The 26,567-nt window shown below is 35.9% G+C and overlaps 1 protein-coding gene across 3 annotated transcripts in view; it reads left to right on the top strand.

Moving 5' to 3' along the window:
- Nucleotides 1–26,567, top strand: part of ETV1 (ETS variant transcription factor 1) — a 97,788-nt gene that overhangs the window by 23,603 nt on the left and 47,618 nt on the right. The window lies entirely within an intron of this gene.

Below are 26,567 nucleotides of genomic sequence, written 5' to 3'. Positions count from 1 at the left end.
ATATGAGTGGTGTGAAATCTATGCATAATCACTGCGTATTTAGACTCTGATCTATTACATAGTGAAGAAAATGTGCTTAGATTTCATGTAATTTTAGGGTTTTTTTTGTTTTTTTTTGTTTTTGTTTTTTTTGGTTTTTGGTTTTGTTTTTGAGACAGGGTCTCACTTTGTCGCCCAGTCTGGAGTGCAATGGGATAATCTCGGCTCACTGCAGCCTCAATCTCCTGAGTTCAAGCAACCTCAATCTCCTGGGCTCAAGTGACCCTCCTGCCTCAGCCTGAGACCATAGGCGTGCACCGCCCTCCCTAGATAATTTTTGTATTTTTTTGTAGAGATGGGGTTTCGCCATGTTGCCCATGCTCGTCTCGAACTCCTGAGACCAAGCAGTCCTCCTGCCTCGGCCTCCTACTGTGCTGGGATTACAAGTGTGAGCCACCACACCTGGACTTAATTTATTATTATTATTATTATTAATTTTTTTGCGGGGGGGATGGAGTCTCGCTCTATCGCCCAGGCTGGAGTGCAGTGCTGCGATCTCGGCTCACTGCAAGCTCCGCCTGCCGAGTTCACGCCATTCTTCTGCCTCAGCCTCCTGAGTAGCTGGGATTACAGATGCCTGCCACCACGCCCGGCTAATTATTTTTTTGTATTTTTAGTAGCACGGGGTTTCACTGTGGTCTCGATCTCCTGATCCTGTGATCCGCCCGCCTCTGCCTCCCAAAGTGCTGGGATTACAGGCATGAGCCACCGCGTCCAACCAATTTTATGATTATTTTAACAAAATGTACTCTGTCCAAAGGTGAGGCCACTGGATTTCCCAGTGGATGATGGCTATCAGAGTCAGTGTTAATACCTTGTTGACCTATGCTAAAATTCATGTTATAGGAGACTAAGAAGAATATATTTGGACTTTTTAAAAATGGTGTACTCTAATGTTAATTATTACTATATGCAGAGTATTGTCCTATTCATTGAGACCATATTTGTTCTTTAAGATTCAGATCAGATGTTATTTTTCCCTTGATTATCTTAGTCAGAATTAACAACTTCTGTGTACCAATACATATTAATTTAATCCATACATCCTAATTTTAATCCTGTTTTCATTGGCTTATAGAGGATGGTTCATACCCTATTTGTGTGTGTTATTCACATTGAATACTGAATTGAATGGGTAGTTTCTTGGGTATTTAGAATCTTATATTTTAAAAAACATATTCATACACAAGTGGTTTGAATTGTTTGAAAACGAATGCCAATAGCTGCTTTTGTTTCCCTCTGTTTTATATTTCTTTGAGGGCTAATGGAAAGCTGTTTGCATTTATGTAACATTAGAGCTAAATCTCAGTTATCAGATTAGGGCACTGTAATAAATATTATTAGATACTCCTATCTCACCACACATTTCTCAATTAGGACAAATACTCTGAAATAACTTGTTATTGTTCCTGTTTTACATGAAGAGAAACCCAGGGCATAAAATAACCAAATAACTAAGGCATGCAATGACTGAAATTACACAGCTGAGAATCCCAGCTCATGGTTGCTTAGTGTGTGCAGATCTTTCCTCCCTGATAGCCAATACTCAGACTACATATACAAGCTTCAAAACTGTTTCTATTCTGGAAAAAAAAAATCTGCATGGCTAACAAAGAATGTGTTTTGCTAATAGTCTTTGAAAATTATTCTCATCAAGGTATGATAGAGGAAGAGAGACCAAGAGGACTTTCCAATAGAGGTTTGTCTCAAGAAAGATACTCTGTGAACTCATCTGAGCGAATAGCTGTGAGAAAAATAGATGGGAGGACATGGTGTTTAGAAACTATTCCAGTCCTTGTCTAGGCTACAGTGTGTGCACTTCTCTGCCTCAAAGATTTTCTCTTATTTATCAGAATTCGAGAGATGTTTATGATAACACTGTATATTTGTGTATTGTTTATGCACAGGTTTTGGCCCCAGAGTGTTTCAGACATGGCGTACTTTTCTCATGGAGAAGAACAGCCGTTTGGGAACGGAGGCAGTAGTAGTGGTAGCAGCAGCAGCAGAGGTATTAGTAGTAGGAGGAGGAGGATTACTAGTGATCATGGAATTCCCATTATGGTAGTAAATATTCATAGAAAGTTCAAAACTGCAGCTTGAGATGATAAAGATTAATGATATCAACACCATTAATTTAAAGATGAGAAACTGAAATCCAAAAAGGTTATCAGGCTCTTTATGATTTTAAAACAAAGATTGTATGCCCTTAGCTGTGTGTTGGGAAAATAGTAAATAAGGAAAAATATGAACCTGGATACTTTCACTAATTAGTGATTTTCTTTTCTTTATCAGATTCACTATTTGTGACACTGGAATAAGAAATACTTTTCTCACCCATTTTGTTATTCAAAAGGGTATTTTTAAATTCTGCTACATCACTAGCACAAATGTATATTTGTTGGATGTAAGAATAAATTCAATTCAGTATCTTTATGCCAGGTTTTGTCTCCTTTATCAATGTTAATGCATCTATGCATAATTCTTAGCTTAGTATTATGTAGATTTTTCACATGAAGTATGATCATGATCTATAAACCAATACAACATTCTGGATAAATTTTGATTAAAAATATATGCACCCCTTTCTCCATTTATCCCCCAGAACTTTTCATCACTGACATTTGGTCCTAAACCATAAGATGCTTTTCTTAGAATTATTTCCAGCTAGAGTTACCAGCAAAAGTTCTGCCAAATACTATCAAGGCCACCCAACATGGTTAAAAATGGCTCATCCCTATCAAGATGTATGGGTAGTATTGAAGCAAACCTCTCAGTAATGTCAGCTTTTCCTTTGAAATGGTGGTCATGCTGTGAAGTGAACTTCTACTGCTGTTTGCGGTTGTTTTTCTCCATCCTTATGAACACAACAGCCTTATTATGTTGATTTGATTTGATTTCCTAGTCCTTGGCACTGGGGCCAGAATGTCAGGTGATGTAGTTGTCTCAACTCACGGGTCTGCAGGGAAAGCCAAATAGCTGGATGCCACTGCTGTGTTTCTCTGGATATTTTTGCCATCTGAAATCTCCATGTTCTTGTATTCTTTCGGGAAAATCACCCCTGTTTTCCTTTGTGAAAGCTCTATTTTCATTCACAGTTTTATTGCAGATTAAAGGCTGATGCATTAGAAAGTTATCAGCTAATCAATAAACATCAGTCATCCCATTTTGTGATAAAGCTGTCCCATTGATCAAAGTGGAAATTTAGACTTTTGGCTCTTACACAGCAATTTCTGAAAGTTCGGATAATGTGCTTATGGAATATATAGACCTGTCCTCTTATGTATTGGTCTTATGTAGAGATGGACATACGAATTTATGTGTGTGTGATGTACATATATGCAGGCTAATATATACAAACATCTGAATTTTATGTAAACTATAACATTCTTTTCTTAGAAGTTTTGTTAAATTCTAAGAAAATGAGAAGTCATCGGTAAACTTCTCTCTCTCTATATATGTATAGGTGTGTGCATGCATTACATTTTTTTTTTTTTTGCCAAGATTGGTATTAAAATGCTTTCAAAAACCTTAATGTAAAATTTCAATAGTTGTGAATATAGTAAAATACACATGAATTTTGTAATTACAAAATTGGAAAAATATGCTCTTATTTTCATATTATTTATAATAATTAAGGGAATAGCAGTTTTAGACTCTTTAGATTTGGCATCTTTATTTTGGTAACATGCAGCTTGTCCTGTTGGTTACATTCCTACCGTAGCTTTTTTTCATAATGAAAAATAAGTTGTGTTCATAAATATTCATAGTGCCAGGCATTATGCTAGGTGCTGTGAACTGAAAGATGAATACAATACTAGCAATAATACTAATCATTTATATTTGTTTAGCATTTTAGATTTCATAGGCCATTTTCACATCCTACATCTCATTTGATTCTCACAATGACCTTGGGATGTAGACAGAGTAGACAAAGCTCATACAGGTTTAGTGTGGTTCCTATATAAGGAACTACATTCATAGGTGTTGAATGACAGAACCAAAACTCACCATGTAACATTTTCCCTTGTATGCATTCCAGTAAAATGTACAAAGTTGTTATTCATTGATTTGCCATGACTATACAAGTGAATTAAAGACATAAAATAAGTGTTTTTGCCATATCCATGTATACATATATGGATAAATTTATATGCTTCTGTAATACATACATACATAAATTTGTATGCCTGTGTAATACAATAAAAGAAAAATAGAAAATTTATCAAAAATGATTTTTATTCTTCATGGAATTATTCTAATTTATAACATAATGCACAAACTAATACATATATGGAAAGCAAGGGTGGAGTAGACAATCCCTGAAGTTCCCTATTTCTCTATGAAAATCTTTATCCTTGTGCTTTGGATTGCAGGAATGTGGTCAAGGTCTATGTATACCTAGGTCTTCAGCTTCAGGAATCCTGAATGTTTGCTTAACAAAATAGGGATGTTCTCAAAAGAGAATTTTTAAATTTTGGTTTGGACTGTGTTTGGCAACACATAATTAGACCAGGAACATTTGCTAATGTGCCGAAATTAATTGAATATCACATTTTGCATTTTGTCTGATACGTCTTTTTTATATTATTTCATGCTACTGATAGTGTTGATGTTGAAGACACTAAAGCCATATGATATAAACATAATGAGATTTATTTATGGGACTGAGTACAATGTACTGTATAAGAGTAGGACATTGGACCTAGGCCTCTTGAGTTCAAATCTCTACTATTTACTAGGTGTGTGACCTTATACAAGCAATTTAAGATCATTGTACCTCAGTTTCCTCTTGCGTAAAAATGGGATAAATATTATCTTCCCTAGGGTGACTAAATCAGTACTAAATGAGAATATATATATAAAAATATATATGTGTGTGTATATGTATATATATGTGTGTGTGTGTAACATTGTATATGTTTGTGTGAAATATCTAAGTAATATATTTGGCACATAGAATATACTATATAAGCTTTTGTTCTGTATATACAAAAATATATAGATATATGAAATACACAGAACATACCATTCATAATACATCACAAGTGCATTAATTTCTGATCAACTTACCTTATTGTGTTTTTCTTCATACTCATAAATAATGTCTACACCTACCAACATGTGGGCTTTATCTACTATATCCACACATACTGTAAATAGTTGTAGCAACTTGACCTTTTGCTGTTGATCACACTAAGTAGTTCAGTGCATATCTGTAATGATACTGTCAGAAGAAACTCAGAAGTGTTGTTTGTTCAAATCTACTTTGACCATAGGAATTCACAAACAAAAAGTGTTGTGCTGGAAACATTCTGATGCTTGTAATACAGACCCTGTTATAGGATCAGTTAGCATCTTATGTGTAAGATTATGGGTTATGAATTCTGGTCAATCAAGGACACCCTAATTTGTGGGTCTAGCAAAATTGCTTCTATCCTCAATGTTTTGTTGATTTCAAAGTTGATGTATTCATTGAAAGGGGGAAAAAAAGTGTTGATTTTTCAATTAAGATGCAACCTTTACAATGCAAAGCAATAATAATTATAGTGTTCACTCAGCCTGAAGAAAAAATTTCACTAGTTAAATAGCAATAATCAAGATGAGAACTACATTAGAAGGGTGCTAATTTTATGATCATTGCTATTTAAATAATAAAGATGAATCCACAAGACCTTTGCTGTAACACTATTTGCAATGAAGTGGTATTCAGCTTTAAAATGGTCCTCTTGAAGCCCATTTAAAATTAATGGGCTGCTTAAATTGTGAATGACCAAAGATCACCTTATAAAATAGCTGCTTTTCCAATGAATCAGTTATAAGGCTATGGCTGGGCTTCTTTGACCCAAAATATTTCACAAATATTAGTGCAATCATTCTTACATAATAACAGATTTTTTTTTTTTTTTTTTTTTTTTTTTTTGAGATGAGGTCTTGCTCTGTTTTCCAGACTGGAGTGCAGTGGGGCAATCATGGCTCACTGCAGCCTTAACCACCCGCACTCAAACGATCCTCCCAACTCAGCCTCTTGAGTAGCTGGGACTACCGGTGAGCACTACCATGCCCAGCTATTTTTAAATTATTATTATTGTTTGTAGATAGGAAGTATTGCTGTGTTGCCCAGCAGTCTTGAACTTGTGGACCCAAGTGATCTTTCCTCACAAAGTGTTGGGATTGTAGGCATGAGCCACCACTCCTGACATACAATAGCAGATTATTATATTTTCAGCTCCCAAGGAAAAACAAAAAAACAAATTAGAATTTGATTTTCATCAATCGGATTCTGCATGCTAAGTATAAGAAAAATAGATTCTAGTTTTTCTCTCTCCAAAAAGAATTACTAGCATCAGAGAATTTGGCACTGAGGTAAAATCTTGAAGTAGCTAAAAGCTCACACGGCAACATGTGAGCTTTGGAGTACAGCATGTCTAGGTTTAAATATTAGTTTTATAATTTGCCATTTTTGTGATTTTGAACTAATTAATTCACTTCTTTAAGCTGTGTAAGTTAAAGGGGAAAATAAATGGGTGAATGTAATGATTAAATGAGGAATATGTATAAAGAACTTCGCACATAGATGAGTATTGAATAACTCAGTAGCTCTGTAGAATTCAGGCAGTATCAATATCTACTTAATTTATGTACTGTTTTGAGGGCAGATAACAGTAATGAAGATTCAGAATAGCAATGTTGATAATATAGTTAAAAGAATGTAAGATGATTGCATTTGATTAATTTAGCCATGAAAGAGTTGGTTTGTGATGTCATTACTGCTGCCACATACTGGTAGCATATCTTCCCTAGATAGATGTAATTATTCATTATACATTGTTCTCTAAGAGGTGAACACCATCTTCCTTTCCATTGTCCTCCACTAACAACTCAAAAAGAAGTACTGTAGATGTAGCAGCAAATACATGACAGATCTGTGGAAGACTCGGATCTTTATTTTATGTGTCAGGTTGTCTATGCACAGTACTCTATGTATTTAACTTAAGAAAGATAAATAATCTATGTATGGCTCCCAATTAAAAAAAAAAAAAGGTTCCAGGGAATAAATCTTTTTTTTTTTCCTTTTTTGAGATAGAGTCTCACTCTGTTGCCCAGGTTGGAGGTCAGTGGTATTATCTTGGCTCACTGCAACCTCTGCCTCCCAGATTCCAGTCTTTCTCCTGCCTCAGCCTCCCGAGTAGCTGGGACTACAGGCATGTGCCACCACTCTGGCTACTTTTCGTAATTTTAGTAGAGACGGGGTTTCACCATGTTGGCCAGGCTGGTCTCAAACTCCTGACCTCAAATGATCCACCTACCTCGGCCTTGCAAAGTTCTGGGATTACAGTTGTGAGCCACTGTGGCTAGCCAGAACAAACCATTTTTAAGCAATCGTTTTGAGACTCATTCCATTTTAGACATTGTGTGAATTACTTGCATAGTTATCATGCCAGGATAAAGATAGATAGGTACTTAAGTATCTATTTATATGGGATACAATTCTTATGCATAAAAATATTTTAAAAAACATGATTCCTGCCTTGTAAAAGCATACTGTGAAGTATGGAAGAAGGGGAAGCATATGCTGGGACTACTTAAGGTACAGTGAGTGGGAAGTTAAAATAGCACCTAAGAGTGCAGCCTTTGGAGTCCTACTAGTTAGGCTCAGTGCTCCATCTACTACTTCCTATTGATAGCTGGGTAACCTTGGTATGTCAATTAATCTCTTAGTACTTCCTCATCTTTCAAAGGGACTTTGAAGAGTGAGGATACTACAGATGTGTAAGGAGGATAAAATAGATCACTCATAGTTATTAATATTAATACTATTATTGTATTAACAATTTAAAAAATACTACCTGACTACAAATTAAATGAACGGTCCTTACAGACACTAAATTCTATAGATTTTTTTTTAAGTAAGATCAACACAGATTGGAGTACTTGAGAAAGACCTCATGAAGAAAATGAAGCCTGACCTACAATAGAACGAGAAATATTAGAAATGACAGGAACCTAGAGATTATTCACCCCGTGTCTCTGTATTTGTTGGATAATAGCTAATACTTGTATAATGCTCACTATGTGTTAATTCCTCTTCTAAACACTTTGTAAATATCTTAATGCAGCCAGTCTTCATAGCATCCTTATTTAGTAGAAACTATTATTATCTCCTTCTTTTGGTGAGAAAATCAAGGCACAGAGTAGTTAGGTGGATTGTACTGTGTCACACAGCAACCAAGTTGTAGATCTGGCTCCAGAGTTTATACTGTTAACCATGATGCTACACTGTCTCCTAGATAGAGCTGTGTGCCAAAACTAAGATTGTCGGGAGCAAAACAATTTGCTCAAAGTGACAAACAGTACCCAAGTAGTGACAGAACTGGAACGATCTTCCTTGGCACCTGATTTTTAATATATCTGTGCTTACCACACATCAACTGGGCTTCTCAAGATTTGCATGATTTACCCAGTGATGAAGGGAGGGCCTATTAAGTCGGGAGAAGACCAGGTATTAATTGTTCTGAAGTAAGAATGAGCATTTTCTGTCTATCAGAGAGAATGGTAGCAGTGTTTGAATATAGGCATACACACTGGATAGTAATGGAAATGAAGTTTGATAGGTCATTTTGTGGGTTAGCAAAAGTCAGATGTATTCCAACTTTTATCTGAAGAACAACAAATGGGCCCAACCTGGAAATTTCTGAGGATGAAAATGTCATGTTATTGGGGAGGAGAAAGTGGAAAGAAAAAAGCAAAGGAGTATAATGTCTTTTTGTAAATGGATTTTAGCATATAGGCACACTTCTACTTAACCATATTTAAAACAAATACATGCTAAATAATACATATATACCAGATATTTTATGTCAGTGGAATCTAATGTAGTAATTCAAAGAAATAGTCACTGGCTAAGAATTTATGCATGCCCTGTATGGGAAGAGGAGAATCAGGCTTTATCTGAATTAACTTTTATCCCTATGCACACCCTCAATTTACAAAGCTTCTATTTACTTCAAAGGCGTGAGGAGGAGAATGCAAACCAGGCCTATCATGGTTGTGATCATAGGATTGTTTTGCAGGTGGTATCCATGTGTTTCTCCAAAGCTCATCTTTTCTCTTTGCACACTTGGAAGGAGAGCAGAGCACGCTTTCATCTTCATACTTTTCTAGTTTCTTGGAACTATCAATTACAAAGGAGTGCTGTATAAATCTTCTTTGTGTGTTTAAGTGCTAATATAAGCTGCTGAATATATCAGCTGGCTACAGTATTTGATGCACCTTCCACCTGGAGTTACAGCAGACGCTTTGGCAGAGCTCAGTATTTTAAAGAATTAGATTATAATGCAGAAAATAAAATAAGACAGAAATACTAAAAAATTCATTCCATGTGCAAGTTTCCACCATTGTATTGTGTTGGTAGACAACCAATGCTGTTTGCTGTCATTGTTTACCGTCCTCTTTGATCACCAAGTTATAGAAAACTGATTATCCCTATAATTGATCTGTGATCTAGAGCAAACTTTGTAATACCTGTTCATTCAAATGGGCTTGGTGCCACCATCTAAGCATCTCAAAAGGTTACATTTAAATAGGTGCCTTAGGTTTACGTAGCAGTAAATATAGTTTGATGTTTTAAAAACAGGCAGTTAAACATTAGAACACTTGAGTATTTGGATATACCTCCTCATTTAATAATAGAGATCCACCTTAATAATCACATCTTAATTTTTTTGACATTTTGCTATTTTCCTTGGAGTCTTTTAAAAATTTCATTGATCCACAGAAATTAGTAACTGATATTTACTTAAATGAAATTTATGTGACAATAAAATCAAATGCAGTTTATTTCCTATGTAGTGCCTCTGTATATTGCATATTATGTATAACATAAAGACTTGCATTGTGCAAGGATTAGTATGATTTGATATGTATTTTGATGTTACTACAAAATGCTCTGCCCAAGATAGAAGTAAAAAGATTTGTAATGTTGAAGTATTATTGCTTCCATGCTGAGATTTTCTATTTCCAATAACACCTGTACACCACCGCTACCTAGTTATGCTCTACACTTTATGCTTAATGTGGTAATCTAATTTCCCCTTATTTGCAGTTAGCAAGTCAAAGTAAAAAATATATATTGGAATGTTGCCATGACACTATTGCTATGAAGGCAAATTTAGTAACAGGTGAACTATCTTGGTTCCCATCAGACAAGGCTTGGTTCCTGAAGGATGGCAATGATCTTATTATATGGAGTTCTTTCCTATAATATAGCCTTAAGGGTACACTCCTGGAATAGTGTAATAGGGAGACTCTAGAGCCGATAAAAAAGAAACAAAAATCCTTTGAACTAGCAGCTGGGAGGTTACATGAACAACTCTATAAAGTGTAACAAGAATTTAAGGAACATTTAAGAAGCTCTTGTGGATTATTATAAATAGGGTGAAAATTAAAAACATTTCTTAGGTGACAAGTGTATGTAATTGAAGAATAGTTGTATAGTACTTGATTTTATATTTTCAGCTATTGTAATATTTCTTTATCACTAGATCATATCAACTAAGTCAAATGTAATTGTGACTTTGTATAAATATGTCTTAGTATAAACTGCATGCAGGGTATTGGTATTGAAATCAGTTTTAACAAGCTGCGTATCTATGATTACAGCACTTCTCAGTAACTGTTCATTTTAAAGACTGTGCAGGTGGACAAGAGTAATCTCTTAAACTCCTTATGAAATACTGTAATTTGGCTTGGTTCATGTGTGATTCAGAACTCCCAAATGGATCCCGATGAGAAATTAGAGATATGTTCTTGCAGAAAAAAATGAGTGTGTTAAGAAATCACAAAAATTACTCATAATATGCTAATATAATTCAAAAATTCTTCATTCCAATAATAATTTTCTTGGGATTATATCCTTTAGGTATGGAAATGTGATCTGTGCATTCACTGATCCAATACATTTAGTTCCTACAATACTTGCAAAGTATTTAAAGAGGTATTCAAATTAATTTCTTACATAGGTCTCTTACACAGTGTCTCCTCAGTGTGTTTTTCATGGCCATGGTTAAGTCTATCCAAGGCTTTCTTGCTTGGCTTTCCTTGTCAGCATTTGGCTTGTTTGCTCCTTGTTTTATTGGCAATGGCTCGGTTTGCGTCAGCAGAGACTCTTATAGTTCATTATTCTGATGTAGCTCTTGTGCTGTAAATGTCTTTAAGTTAATATTTATTTTATTGTTAAGAAATTAAAAAAGGACTTGACGCTTAAAAAAAAAAGTGGCCCTACCCAATCACAGCCTTTACTTTTGTATGTCATATAGCTCCCTTTTTTTTGAGGGGGTGGATTCTTAATCTTATAGAATTAAATGAAATTTTTTCAAGTTGGGTGAAATACTTTGGGTAGAAGCTTTTCTGTCAGAGTGGCGGTTCCTCATGGAAACTCCTTTAATATACATTGAATTAAATATTAGAAGGGATTTTTAAAGAACATTTTCCAAATTTATTTTGGGATAAAAATTATAAAAATGTTGTGCCAAATTAGTAGTTGGTTCAAATGAAATGTTTTTGCAAGATTTACCCCAGTCAGTATTAACAGCTGTAACAATTGAGGCCAGGTGACAGAAAAAATTTGTTTTAAGAAGGTGTTTATTGTCAGGAAAATTGTGAAGTTTCCTTTGTAATTACTCTATCTTTGTTATTTTGGCAGCTTGTAAAGTTTTATTGGCATTTACTGAAAGGTACTTTTTTTGGCCCTAGCCAGCTGGCTTTCTTTTTTTGGGCAAACTTTCCTAGCTCTGGTATTCAGAACATATTTTCAGCTTTGATTGTCTACCAATGGGGTTGTTTTGAACAAGGAGCCAAGTGACTAGTGAGTGATGTCTGAATTGATCTCAATCTTGTCTTCAGTAGGGTGACATAAGAATGCTGCAGGTGTACTTCAACCATTGAGGGTTGTTTCCTACTTATCCAGCATGCCACTTTGGTGCTAAAATAGTCAGTTTGCGACCGTTCAAACTACAGACTCTTTTTATATACAGACTGGAAGAAAAATAAGTGAAATGATGTATCAAAAGTGAGGATTCAATAACTCAAAAGACAATAAATTTTTTTAAGCAATATAGGATCACCAAACTGAAATTGAAAGATCCTTTCCAGGAGCTAAATATTAAAACAGGTACTGCACAAACATTTGAAGAATGGAACAATAATAGTGTTTCCATAGATTCATGAATGTGGTGTATAGATGTGGAGTTTTAGTTGTCTTGGTGGTGGTCTTCCCCACTTTGTAAGCCATGTACCATTGCTCTTACCTCTGGGCTTATTTGAAGAATTGTTTAGATCATGCTAATCCATGTGAGATGAATTCTAAATTTAGAATTATACTGCTCTAGTTCTGAAGACCACAGTAATAAATTCATTAAACAAGTATTTGCATCACTAATTACTTATTTTATTGCCTTTAAAATACTGCTGGAGAAAATGATTTTATTTTATTTCATGCTAACATACTTATTTGACTACTTGTTCTTAGTGTATAAAACTTACAAACCTTAGAAATGCCTTTTTAGTAATTATCATTTCAAAGTGATGACAGGCATATTAGTATTTTGTAGTCTTCCATGGCAATGCAGTATTATCTTAATTTTGTTTCGTATGTTACTATGGTGCATAGATAAAATAACTAATGTAAAATCTTAAGGTGAGCTCCTGTGTTTGTGATTTAATAAAAAAGGAAAATTAAAGATCACATTTATCATTTATTTCTGAATAAGTTATCTTTAGATGCTACATCTTCATCGACTATTGTCTGTTATGATCTGCTTTCTTTTTTGTAGCACTGGATTTCAAGGAATATATTTACCACTTTGTTCTAAACTATTTGTTAGAGATCTACACAGATTGCCTACAGAGGATAGCACTATGGAATCTGTTCTGGCATCCTGGTGGAGGTGTAGGGGATGCAGGGTAGAAGGAAGCCCACCTTTTTTTTTTTTTTCTTTTCTTTTTTTTCATGTTCTTGTGGTAAGAACCTGACTTCATAGTCACTCAGTAGCCAGGACAAAGCACCTTTGGTGTCTGCACATTCTGCAGGCCCATCTGCCATAGCATTCCTCAGTACTTCATCCTGGCCTGAGAAACACCAGGAAGTGTTGGGATCTTCCAGCCCCTACTCAGCTATGAATAATAACAAACACTTCCCAGTCTCTTCTAAATACGTATTGTCCATTCTTTGAAAAAAATTACGGAATTACTAGGCAGAGAAGAGATTTTTATTTTTGGAGATGTGCAGGGCTTAAAGAGTGTCCCTATTACAGCAAAGTGGGACAATTTCTGTAGAAGAGGTGTTTTCAATATTCATAAAGGTCATAATTAGGTAATTTATTAAGTATAGCAAATTTTGAGAGGTGTGGATTTGGATGGGTATCTTGATTCAGGCATTTCATTTCAATTTATTAGATCTGTTTCTCAAATAGCTGCAGCTTGTTCAGGTTTTATTCCTGCCAGTTGGATATGAAGTACTGTATGTTTGGGCTCCCTGTACAGAATTTGTTTCCAAAAAAATAGTGTCGTGCTGCTTTCCATCTACTGGACCAGTAGGGGTAGGAAGATCTGATTTGAAGCCAGTGCAAAATGCAAAACTGATTAGATTTGGATTGTTCATACATTAGGCCTTCCTTTCCCTGTTCTTATCCTTTTTCCAGATGGAAGAACCAGTTTCCTCCCAGGGCACTTTCTCCTGGCAATTAGACTGTGAAGACGAGGATCATTTAGTACCACTACTGCTGAAGTACCATTATATTAAGTTTAGGCTTTAAAATTTAGAGGAATGAATCAACATATTCTGCATTTGGTCTCTTTATTTTTCAATTAATGATGCTTGTGATGCTTTTAAAATTAGGAATCTAACTTTGTCTTTCTATTCTGCCTTTTTAAAATTAATATAATAACTTCTTACTTTCCCACATTTCCTACTAAAAAGTTGGGGGGGGGGTCCCTGTAGTCAAATTTTAAAGCATCAAGTGTTTTAAAATGTTAACCATATTGCATGTACCTCTTTCTAATGTGCATTATGTACCCTCCTTCCCTTCTTAAATATAGTGCTTATACCCAATTTTGCTTTTTCATGATGATTAAGGGTTGTCATTATGAATGTTGGTTGCCACCCTTTGCTAAAATGCAGCAAATGCCCTCAGTTATTATTGAGGCTTGTAGAGTTCTGTGCCCTTATTAGTAAATGACTTTAGAATGTTATGCCCGTGCAATTCTTGTATCAGACCTTTGCCATTTTCCTTTTCTCTTTTACATCAGTAAGTAAGCAAGCACTTACACACAGGCACTACATTTTAGAGCTATAAAAAAGATGACTTGGCCTAATGGCTTTAGTTTGCAGATTAGGAATAGAAGCCCAGGGAGGTTGCACAGTTAGTCCATGATTATGCAGCTAGCTGGGCTAGGAGCTGAGTAGAGATTACTTAACTCCTAATCCAGTGTTCTTTCTACCAGGCCACACCTTTTGCTTTTCCTTCTGTCAGGATACCTTGTCCAAATTGACTTTTTCCATGTTTATTTATGTATTTTTGCTCTTAGTGTGTAGTTGACTGATAGAGAAATTGGAAACAAGATTAAATAGAAAAAGCAGTGAAGTAACATCTGATGACTTGAAGCTCTGTTTCTACAAGTCAATGTACATCCTTGACTCTGTTTGTCTTTTGTATAAGGAAGTGGTTGGACTAATACTAGTAGTAACAAACATTTACTGAGTACTTGCCACATGTCAGGTACTATTAAGTTCTCATATGTGTTACCTCATTAAATTCTTACACAAATCCCATGAGGAAGTTCTGTGGGATTTGTGACATTACAATATTTGATATTATAATTAATAATTTTGATATTACAATATTTGATATTACAAAAGGGGAAACTCAGTGACACAAAGGTTACCTAGCTCACCAGAGGTCCTTCGTTTAGTAAGTGGCAAAGCCAAGATTTAGTCTCCGTGTTCGTAACCAGTCAGCTTTTATGTGACTGGATCATCTACATTTTCTCTTTTGGCTGTAACACTTGATGATTCTGGGTTTGAATAATAACACCAACAACTAACGTCACTAAGGACTCAATATACACTTTTTATGTAGTGGCTCCCTTAGTCCTATCAGCAACTTTATGAGGCAAGTGCTGTTATTATCCCATTTTATAGATGAGAAAATCGAAGTACAGAGAGGTTAAGTGGATGGCCCAGTCTTGTAGTTAATAAGTGACAGTGGCAAGATTTAGAACTAGGCAGATTTAAGTGCCTGCTAGCTTTGCCACTATGTCTTATTGCCTGAAAGTAGGTACTTGAGTATTTAATCCATGGGTGTAACATGAGTTTTATAATATTTATTTTTGCTAATTAGAGATGATGTTTTGTGTGTGTGTGAGAGAGAGAGAGAGCGAGAGAAAGAGAACATGCACATGCACATTTACTTGTAAAAATGATGATTTCTTATCTGTGTGTTAAATAGGGGGTAGGCAGGCAGATAAGTGAGTGAAGTGAACTTAGCACAAGTGGTGTAGGGAATGGGGTGGCGGGGACTGTGGGGACTGTGGCATATAGGAAAGCACAGGTCCTGGCCAAAGGGGCAGCTGACAGTGGCTCAGCCAACTCCTGACATGTTTTTCAAGCAGGAAAGTGGACCCAGTGTTGCTGGATATTGTGTGTGTGTGTGTGTGTGTGTGTGTGTGTGTGTGTGTGTGTGTGTGTTCCTAGAGAGGTCAGCAGTTTGGATTTTTAAACCAGAAGAAGATTTTGAAGCTGATTTTTAAATAATCACAGTTACTTGAAGTTATTTGCAACCACTCTGAAAGAAAGAAATATTGGCAACCTCTGATTTAGATCATCAGGGCTGGGGGAAAGTGACCTTCTGGAAGTGAGACTTGGCCACATCTTGGTATCCCCACTACTTTTGGAAAAGATGAAAGATGGACCCCAATCCAGAATACTTATCCATTCTCTTCTATTAAGATGTTATGGTATTATGCAATGTAGAGACAGTTGAATTTTTAAGTCTGCTTTTGAGAAACAGCTGCCTTGTGAGGTTGCAGCATTCATCCAAAGGTCCCCAATATGTAGAGTGAGGAATCCTGGCATCCGATTTCAGCTCTGTCCTCAGCACTAGTTTCCAAGTCTATAGATACCTGATCCCTTCCAGGACTTTTTCAAACTGTATCTCCTTCATTTAGGTACACCCTGGCAAGACTACTCAGGGATCCCTGCGAGAGAGTGTGAAGTTACTGTTACTGATAGGAGTTTGGGATCTCTCTCTCTCTCATACATACACACTCAAAAAAGTTTGATGCTTCCTTCTGTGAAATGAGTTCTGAGACTCAGCACTGGTTTTTGAACTGCCCAAGAAGATCCTTGCACATGCTAAGGATCTACTTCAAGAAGCAAGGTGGGGGCATATTGATGACTGCTTGCCTTCCCCCATAAAGGTAGCTCCACTCTTACCTCTTTTACACATTGGGCTTCCACTTATGATTCCCTTAGTACAGCGGTCTCTAAAGCTAAAACAAACATTGGCTCAATCTTGAAAACTTAATCATATCTAATGTCTGCTTCAATTTAAAAACCCTGATGTTCCTAAAAAGGGAGGAGAGTTCACATTACTTTTCCCCTGTGTTGCCAAAGTAACTTCCAGGAGCAAACTGGGTATCTGATCTCTGCAGACTGACAGTACTCTTTTAAAGCTTGGTGGCATTTTTTTTTTAATGGTTGCTCTCCTTAAAGAATATTATTTAAGAAAAAAACTCATATCAACTTGCTGTGCTATGGTCTAAATTCGTGTCTCGGAAATATTATAGGTGAATGGATTTCCAGATGCTGCAAATAATGGAAAATCATGAAAACTCGAATCAGGATCTCTGTCCTTAAATGTGTTTCAGTTTGCATTTTGATTGCAGTTTAGAAATGTTATCGCTTGTTTTGTCACAGACATAATTCACATCTTTCTTCAGGCACTGTAAACAAGAGAAATGGTTTAATGGCCCCATAAAGGCACTCTGCTGATGGCTGAGATTAGGCCCTTTAGTAATGGATATTGGTGTGTGTATGTGTGAGTGGTATATGTACACAGTGGGGGTGGGGAGGACTTGGAAGAGGTAAATGTACTAGAAAGAATCTTTGAGAGCCTCAGATGCAGCTGAAAGTGCCTTGTGCTTCTGTGTGTCTTGGAAGATGGATTCACAAAGCATGTGACACCATTGTCTTTATTTATACTCAAGCCTTCGCCTTTGCTTCTGGAATTTAACTGAGCACTAATTGAGGTCATTGCGATCCATTTATTACCTGAAATTGAAGTCATATTAACTTAAAGTGAATGCTTTTCATCTACTGAGTGTATTCCTAACTACATATATTTGTATAAAAGGCTGTGTGCATTTTTCATGCCATGCTTGTATCTGGTCTTAAATAATCTAATTTATGTATACCATTTACTTCCCCCCTCCCTTTTACAGAGTTTTTTTTTTTTTTTTTTTTTTTTTTAATCACTGCTGTAGCCAAGCGAAAATTTTTTTTACAAGCACTTTAGTATCCACACTATGATTTGTTTTGACTTTTTCAGTTACATTTTTTAGACAGGTGCAAAAAATTCTCCATGTTATACATCATCACCCTGATCTAAGTAAATGCCTTGAAATTTCTCAAAGCACATAAATTTGTAGATTTTTAGTCTCAATTTTGTGTCATTTTTTTCATCAGCTAGTTTGTGTATATTGCTGTAAAATTGGCTACACAAGGCTCCACATTTTTGGTTTTGAGAGTCAGAGTAAACCAAGAGTTAAGAGATTAAAATTAAGTATCCTTTGTTGACTAGTTGAGCTGTCTCTCTCACTAGCAGGTGTCACTTTCCATCCAGCCACTTTAGTATTTTCCTTCTCCTTTTTTATTGTAGACTATATTCTGGAACAGGAATCAGCAAACTTTTTTCTGTAAAGAGTCAGATGGTAAATATTTCGGGCTTTGTGGGTCATATGGTTTCTGTTACAACTACTCCATTTGGCCATTGTAGCTCAAAGTAGCCCTAGACTAGACCGAAATGAATGGGTGGGAGAGTGTTCTACTAACGCTTCATTTACAAAAACAGGTGGAAGGCCGGATTTGGCCCATGGGCTGTAATTTGCCAACCTCTGTTCTAGAACAGCATACAGAAGACTATTCTAAAACATAATTTTTGAACAGACCAGAAATCGCAACCTCAAAATAAAGAGACTGTCTTCAAGGCTCTTCCTCCAAAACTATAGATTTTATTTCTGTTTAGAGAAGAATTAAAAATGTGATGTGTTTTTCTTCCCAGGGTAATTGTTTGCTACTCACAGAAACTGCTACCCTATTTCACTCTTATGACAAGAGTTGGGAGGAAAGCAGAGTGAAAGGTCAGAGCCAAGACAACTTATCACTGTATTTACTTTCGCTGTCCACATATAGAAGGAGACCTTTCCATCATTGTGACATTTTGGCTATCAGAGTATAGGGGAAGCTTCAAATGTTGAATAGCAACATTCTTCCTTCAGTGGAATATGAGTGGTGTGAATTTTTAAATGCCTTTGGTCACAGTAATAAATTGAAAGAAGGCAGATTGCATAAAAGCAAACATGAATACTCTTGAGAAGCGTTTTTATTTGGATACAAATGCCAAGAATATAGTAGTAAGGTCATACATACAGATACATGTATCAGACACACGTGAATTAGTCATACTTAAAGAATACTGCTTAATATTTTTATTAGGGAATTTTTAAAACACCAAATAAAGATCTAATTGGACTTCTATGAGCTCTTGATAATAAGGACTGTGTCTTACTATTTATCTTCATTCCATAGCTCCGCATTCCTTCACCCTCTCAGGACCTGCCATAGTGTCTGGGGCATGGTAGATGAATTAACGAATGAATTAATGAATTAGTTGTTGAAGAAATGAATGAATAAAAATCTCGTATAATGTGATAGTAGTGCTCATGCATGAAGGAAATAATGAGTGTGTGTGTATAAATAAATTTGAATTATACACTCAAGAGTTCAACAGTTACAATCTTAAGATTGAGCCCAGGACTCTAATTTATTTATTTATTTACTTATTTTGAGTCAGAGTCTCCTCTGTCACTCAGCCTGGAAGTGCAGTGGCGCAGCTCACTGCAAGCTCCGCCTCCTGGGTTCATGCCATTCTCCTGCCTCAGCCTCCTGAGTAGCTGGGACTACAGGTGCCCGCCATCGCGCCCAGCTAATTTTTTGTGTTTTTAGTAGAGATGGAGTTTCACTGTGTTAGCCAGGATGGTCTCGATATCCTGACTTCGTGATCTGCCCTCCTCGGCTTCCCAAAGTGTTGGGATTACAAGCGTGAGCCACCGTGCCTGGCCAGGGCTCTAATTCTTAATGTGCTATGATTTAGTGTTAGATCTTTAGTCAGACATGGTCTTAGCTTCTTTGTACCTTTTAAAAAGATCTGTTACATGGGAATGATTGTATATGTTCTTGTCTTAAATGATGAGAATCAAATAGAGTATGGGACAATTCTTTGAAAATAGTTAAATATTATGTGTTTGAGTGTTTTTTTTTTGTTTTGTTTTGTATAGTTAATGTTTTCTATTAGGATTACAATTAGTGTTTTCTATTAGGATTACAAACTCAATCAGAGTTTGTTAAGTCAACACTTAAGTTAAACATATTATCTTTGTTAAATTTATAAGACATCGTCTTCATTGTAAAAATAAAAACAAAAACATACATGAATCATAGATTTCATTGTTCATTCTCTGGATTTACATTAACCAGTCAGTTGTAACAAACATTATCTGTTTTCAATGTAAGGATACAAATAATGCCCCGATGTTATGATTGTTTGGGAAATTATTCTCCTATGAGCAAATTTTAAGTTCATATTCTCAGCCAGGTGTGGTGGCTCATGCCTATAATCCCAGCACTTTGGGAGCCCGAAGTGGTCAGGAGTTTGAGACCAGCCTGGCCAACATGGTGAAACCCCGTCTTTATTAAAAATACAAAAAAATTAGCTGAGCATGGTGGCACACACCTGTAATCCCAGCTACTTGGGAGGCTGAGGTAGGAGAATCACTTGAACCCGCGAGTCAGAGGTTGTGGTGAGTTGAGATCGTGCCACTGCACTCCAGTCTGGGAGACAGAGCGAGACTCCATCTCAAAATAAATGAATGAATGAATAAATAAAAGAAGTAAATAAATGCATATTCTCCACTTATATTTCAAGTGTTCAAATGTGATTTTACATTATGTATCTACCCACAACCAAAGATGTAGTTGTATACCAGCATTGTTGCTCTTAGAAAGCTAAGGGCATTTCTATGCTCTGGTAAAATAATAATGACAAGATTGTGCCCTCTTTCTAAAATATAGGTAGAAAAAATTGAAAGCAATGATGTGTCATAGTTCATAGTTCTAAAATGAAAACAGTTACTAATTAAGCAAAAACTTCATGAGGAATACCATAACCCCAAGTAAACTTCCGAATGAAGAAGTAGTTAAGTTTATTTTGGAAGTACATTTTTTAAAGTCTTGGTATTTTGGGGCTCTTAAATTTAACCATTAGAAGAACTCAAGTGATCATTAGTCAGCCTTAAGATGTGGTTTTAAAGGTCAAGCTTCCATCAAAGAAAAAATGCAAGACACATCTCTTGAGCGTTCTTTCTGCCTTTCCTCCCAAAAATTTGATTGTCCGGAGGAGTTGTGGATCATAAAAGTTTCCATGGAAAATGTGTCTGAAGAATGCCAGAGGAAGACTGCAGATTTTCTAGATAAATTATCTGAACTGTCTGAAGTCAGGGATAAAAAATATAATATCATTTTGAACCACCACTTTGCAAATGAAATGAAGGAGTTAACTCACTTGATTTGGTACACTTGAAGAAGGAAAGATTCACTTTAATTAAAACCACAAACAATGCAGATGCCTGTAACTCTGTTCCAGACCCAGCAAGGATGGTACTGCAAGAGGAATGAAAGGTACCTAGCAGCCTCGGCAGCAGGCTGGAGCCGTGTTCAACGAAAGTAATTTAATTAGTGTTGATCATGACTCCAGATGATGGTGATTTGATAAGGAATAATTTAGTACTTAACAGCCTTTTACATGCACCAACTCCATGTGGGAAGGTAAAGCAAATTGCACAAAATGAATGTGCTGCTTTTGCTTGTGCCTGTGCCAATGAACTGGAAAACCGCCTGTTAGCAGATTCAGATTCTCAGCCCTGTGATGAAATACCCAACACGTTTTCAACTCAGCCCTCTCTGATGGAAGTCTCTACACTACTCTTATTTAAGAATAAATAAGAGAAGTCATTTTTGTGACACAGAATCTCCAGGAAGCAGGAAAGTTAAAATGAGGAAAACAATGTAGCCTACGGCTTTTGTGCTGTAAGTTGAAGATTTTTAGGTTGGCTTTCTCTTTTTTCCTCACATGCAGCAATTCAAACACAAAAAATTCTTACCAACTCAGATTCATTGGATTACTTATTTGGCTTATGATTAGGAAAAAAATAAAAAATAAAATCAGTTTCAAGGCCCCATAGTGACTGAGGCTCACATAGGTTGAACCTGTTATGGAGAGAGCTGGGTATCCCAAAACTGCTGGAGTGGGAGAACTTGTAAGAATCCTTGAGTGTTGGCATCTAAGGAAATGGAAGATGTTACTGGATTAAAAAAAAAAAAATCTTTTTAACTACTGGACCTATTTGAATGCAGCATACATCAGATCACAGTGGATTCAAATTTGCCCAATTATGAGCAATCACCTAGAAAGTTTTATAAGATTCAGAATCCTGATACAACCCAGTTCTAATGAATGGAATTTCTGGGAGTGGTGTATTAGTTTTCCCAGGCTGCTGTAACAAAGTATCACAAGCTGGGTTGCTTTGTGAAATTTGTTGTTTCAAGCTCTGGAGGCTGGGAATCCAAGATGAAGGCTGTCAGCAGGACTCGGAGGGCTGAGAGAGAATCTATTCCCTACTTCTTCCTAGCTTCTGGTAGTTTCCTGGGAATCTCTGGCATTCCTTGGCTTGTAGAGGCCTCACTCTTACCTATGCCCTCGTTTTCACGTAGCAGTCTCCCTGTGTGCATGTCTCTTTAACCAGATTCTCCATTTTATAAGGATACTAGTCACATTGGATTAGTGCTCACCTTAATGACCTTATATTAATGTAATCTTCTAAATAAGAGATTCTGGTGTTGAAATTTCAACATGTAAATTCTGAGGGGACACAATCCAACCCATAACAAATGGGGTTTGAGAATCTGTGTTTCTCCAGCAGCTCCCTAGATAATTTGATGATGTGCCAGATTTGGGGATCCTGTGTTCAGGGATCAGCTCGCCTCTAATAACCCTTTGAGAATCCTTACGCTCTGCAGTAGTAGACTGAATGTTTGTGTCCCCCTCTCACTGTCCCCGCCCCAGCAAATTCAGATATTGAAACGGATTCCCCAGTGTGATGGTATTTGGAGGTGAGGACTTCGGGAAGTGATTAGGTCATGAAGATGGAGCCAATGGGATTAGTGCCCCTATTCCCTTACTAAAGAGATCCCAGGGAACTCACTTGTGATTTTTGCTATGTGAAGTTGCAACAAGAAGATGACTATCTGAACCAGGAAGTGAGCTTTCACCAAACACTGAATCTGCTGGTGACTTGATGCTGGATTTCCCAGCTTCCAGAACTGTCAGCAATAAATACCTGTTGTTTATAAATCATACAGTCTATGGTATTTTTGTTACAGCAGCCTAAACAGATTAAGACATGCTCCTTCTTTTGAGGTCACTTCAGGAAACTCACTGGGCCAATCTGAAAGTAGTAGAGCACCAAATAGCATTTCCACTAGCATGGATCATGCCTTTTGCTTCTAGGTCCATACTAACGGACATTTTCATAGAAGGCTGTTGTTATGCTAGCAGCCATTCATGATGGTGCCGAAAACATGCCATTCCTCCCCACCCTCCATTCCTTACCCATCTGGAATAATCTCTCCTGTGAAGTTGAAGCGCATTTTCAGATGTCTCAGCTGTGTCAAAAGGCCGGACCTGTTCAAGTAACTTAATTAGTGTAGCTTTGATTAATGTCCCTCAGAGTTTTTCAAACTTTATATTGATACACATTCATTATAATGCAAAAATCTGAAGTGTATAGTTTGATGAATTTTACATGTGTATATATCCACATAACCACCACCCAGAGCAAGATATAAAATGTTTCTAGCAAGATGTATTTCCATAACTTCGTACCTGTGAGATCATCTGTGTTTTTGCATGTAATTTGTCCCTTTTTATTCCTGTATAGTATTCATTCCATTGTATGCTTATGCCATGATTTATTTATCCATTTGCCCATTGGTGAATATTTGAGTTTTTCCAGGTTTTGCTATCATGATTAAAGCTTCTTTGAACATTCTCACACATGTCTTTTGGTGAATATATGCACTCCTTTTTCTTGGATATATACCTAAGGGTGTATTATTGGATCATAGAAGAGATTTCTGTTGCCCTAGTAGATATTGCCAGAAAGTTTTCCAAAGTGCTTGTTATACTAATCCATACTCTCAGCAGCTTGTATAAAAGTTCCCATTGCTTCTTGTCTTCACCAAAACTTCGTAATGTCTATCTTTTGCAGGTTAGTCATTCTGGTGATATCTATATCTATCTGATACAGTTATATAGTGATAATCTCATGTGAATTATTTTGCAGTTTTCTGAAGAATAAAGATTTTAAATACCTTTGCATATATTTTATTGTTGTTCCCATTTGTTTTGCTGTCTGGATATCCTCTTTTGTGAACTGCCTGCCTGTTTCAAGACTTTTTGCCAATTTTTTAAATGGGGAATTTGTCTTATCTTACTGATATGTTGCAATTCTTATTTTCTTAAATATGAGTTCTTTGTCAGATCTTTCTACTTAAAACATCTTATAGCTTGTGACTTACTTTCCTTTTTTTTAATAGTGTCTTTTGAAAAAGTGTTCTTGATTTCAATGAAGCCTAATTTGCTGATATTTTTTCTTTTATGGTTAGTGCTTTTTGTGTCCTGTTTATAAATATTTTCCAACTTGATGGTACTCAAGACTTAAAATATAGTAATATTAAACATTATAGTCTCCAATATGGCTGACATTTTGATAAATATGATAAACTTTACATCATACTGCATGCATATTTATTAGCTATAGAGGTCATCAATTTTTAGTCATATAAATTTGATCTAATCTCTCAGGTACAATATGATTTGTTACTTGAATTCCTTATATGTTGCTACTGCTTTTTCTTATGAAAATGTAAAACCCAATACTTAATCTGAAGTGCTAAAACTTGGATGTATGCGTGTTCTCACTTATAAGTAGGAGCTAGATGATGAGAACACATGGACACAAAGGGGAAGAACAGACGCTGGGGGCTACTTGAGGATGGAGGGTGGGAAGATGAAGAGGATCAGAAAAAAATAACTACTGAGTCCTAGGCTTAGTATCTGGGTGATAAAATAATCTGTACAACAAACTCCCATGACATGAGCTTACCTATATAATAAACCTGCACATGTATCCCTGAACCTAAAATGAAAGTTAAAAAACAAAACAAAACTTGGGAATACATATTTTGCTAAATATGTTCAACGATGTAATAAATAATAGAAAACCATTTGTTTAAAAAAAAAGAAATGCATGGTTAATGTATTACAAAAGTGTGTCATTTAGTATTTGTTATTCTAAGATGTCATGTACACACACACAACATGCAGATATACACTGGGAGACAATTTTCTTATAGAGTACTACTTTATTTTTTTGTTTGCTTATTTATTTATTTGAGTCAGAGTCTCACTCTGTCACCTAGGCTGGAGTGCAGTGGCACGATCTTGGCAACCTCTGTCTCGTGGGTTCAAGTGATTCTCGTGCCCCAGCCTCCTGAGTAGCTGTAATTATAGGTGAACACCACCATGTCTGGCTAATTTTTGTATTTTTAGTGGAGGTGGAGTTTCACCATGTTGACAAGGCTGTTCTCAAACTCTTGGACTCAAGTGATCTCCCCACATTGACCTCCCAAAGAGCTGGGATTACAGGTGTGACCCACTGTACTGGGCCTAGAGCACTACTTTAAATTCTTTGTGAGTTTTCTTTTCACATTAAAAAAATGTTTACCCAGGAAATTGAGGACACATAGACAAATGTAAAGAGAATAATGTTAATTCCCTCCTGCCCTTCAATTGGCTTTTACTATTTATCAATATTTTTCTAATCTTATTCATCACTTTCCTCATAAATAATTATTTTTTCTAGAGTATTTTAAAGAAAATTCTGGATATTTTATCTGTAAATACTTTATGAACCTCTAAAATTAAAACTTTTTAAATACAGCTACTGTGCCATTATCACGTCCAACAAAATTAACAATGATTTATTAAATTCTCTAATAACTAGTCTATACTAAAATGTCTTATTTATTGCAGAGTTGCCTTTTTATAGTTGGCTTGTTCAAATCAGAGTTCGAACAAGTCCTCATAATTGATTCTTGAGGTCCTTAAGCCTCTTCTGACAGAAGAATTAGAGCTTTCTGACTTGGTAAAGTTAATGCACATGAGTATTCTTGACATATGGAGATATACAAAATTTCTCTTTTGGTTTTCTTTTCTCTTTACTTTGAATAGGCGTACTAAACATGTATGCACACACACACACACACACATTAAAAAATACTTTAGAATTGTATACCTAGGATAATTATTTTATTATTATGTGTTAATTTTCTCTTAGATCACTTAAGTAAAGTTTACCTATTTGGCAAATTCATTTTCTAGAATATTTCAGATGACTCTTGATTGCCATTGAACACTTGTATCAAAATTATATGCATATAAAACAAATAGTATTTGTTTTTCTGAAGCTTGGTAGTTTGTGATATCAAATTTTTATATTAAAAATTATATATAGCATTCAAGCTAATGCAAGTTTATAATTCTGTAATGGCGTAATTAGATTGAATGACAAATAACATCATAAACCACAAAATTCCTCTTGTCATATCTTTCTTTTTGGAATGTGGACTTAACATACTGTGTTTTAATTTCAGTTTGTATAAGTTTAGAATAAATCTCCACAGCATGTGTTTCTGTTACATTTATCCCTTGACTATTCATACCTGTGGATATTATACGTAAATTACAAAATCTATTCTTATGACTATTTTTTCCTTTTTTAACCAATTTCCCATTTATACCAAAAATTTAATTACTCTAAGATTTCTAATAAGCATTTCTTCAGTTTCATATTGAAGAATAAAAAAAAAAAGCTTTTTTTTTTTTTTTTTTTTTTTTTTGAGATGGAGTCTCACTCTGTTGCCCAGGCTGGAATGCAATGGTATGACCTTGGCTCACTGCAACCTCCACCTTCTGGGTTCAAGTAATTCTCCTGTCTTAGCCTCCCAAGTAGCTGGGATTACAAGCACCTGCCATCATACCCGGCTAATCTTTGTATTTTTGTAGAGACAGGGTTTC

This window comes from Rhinopithecus roxellana, chromosome 6, assembly GCF_007565055.1.
Source record: "Rhinopithecus roxellana isolate Shanxi Qingling chromosome 6, ASM756505v1, whole genome shotgun sequence".
NCBI classification, from domain to species: Eukaryota; Metazoa; Chordata; class Mammalia; order Primates; family Cercopithecidae; genus Rhinopithecus; species Rhinopithecus roxellana.
Note: the sequence above shows the minus strand (reverse complement) of the source record. Positions and strands in the feature narration are given on the sequence as shown.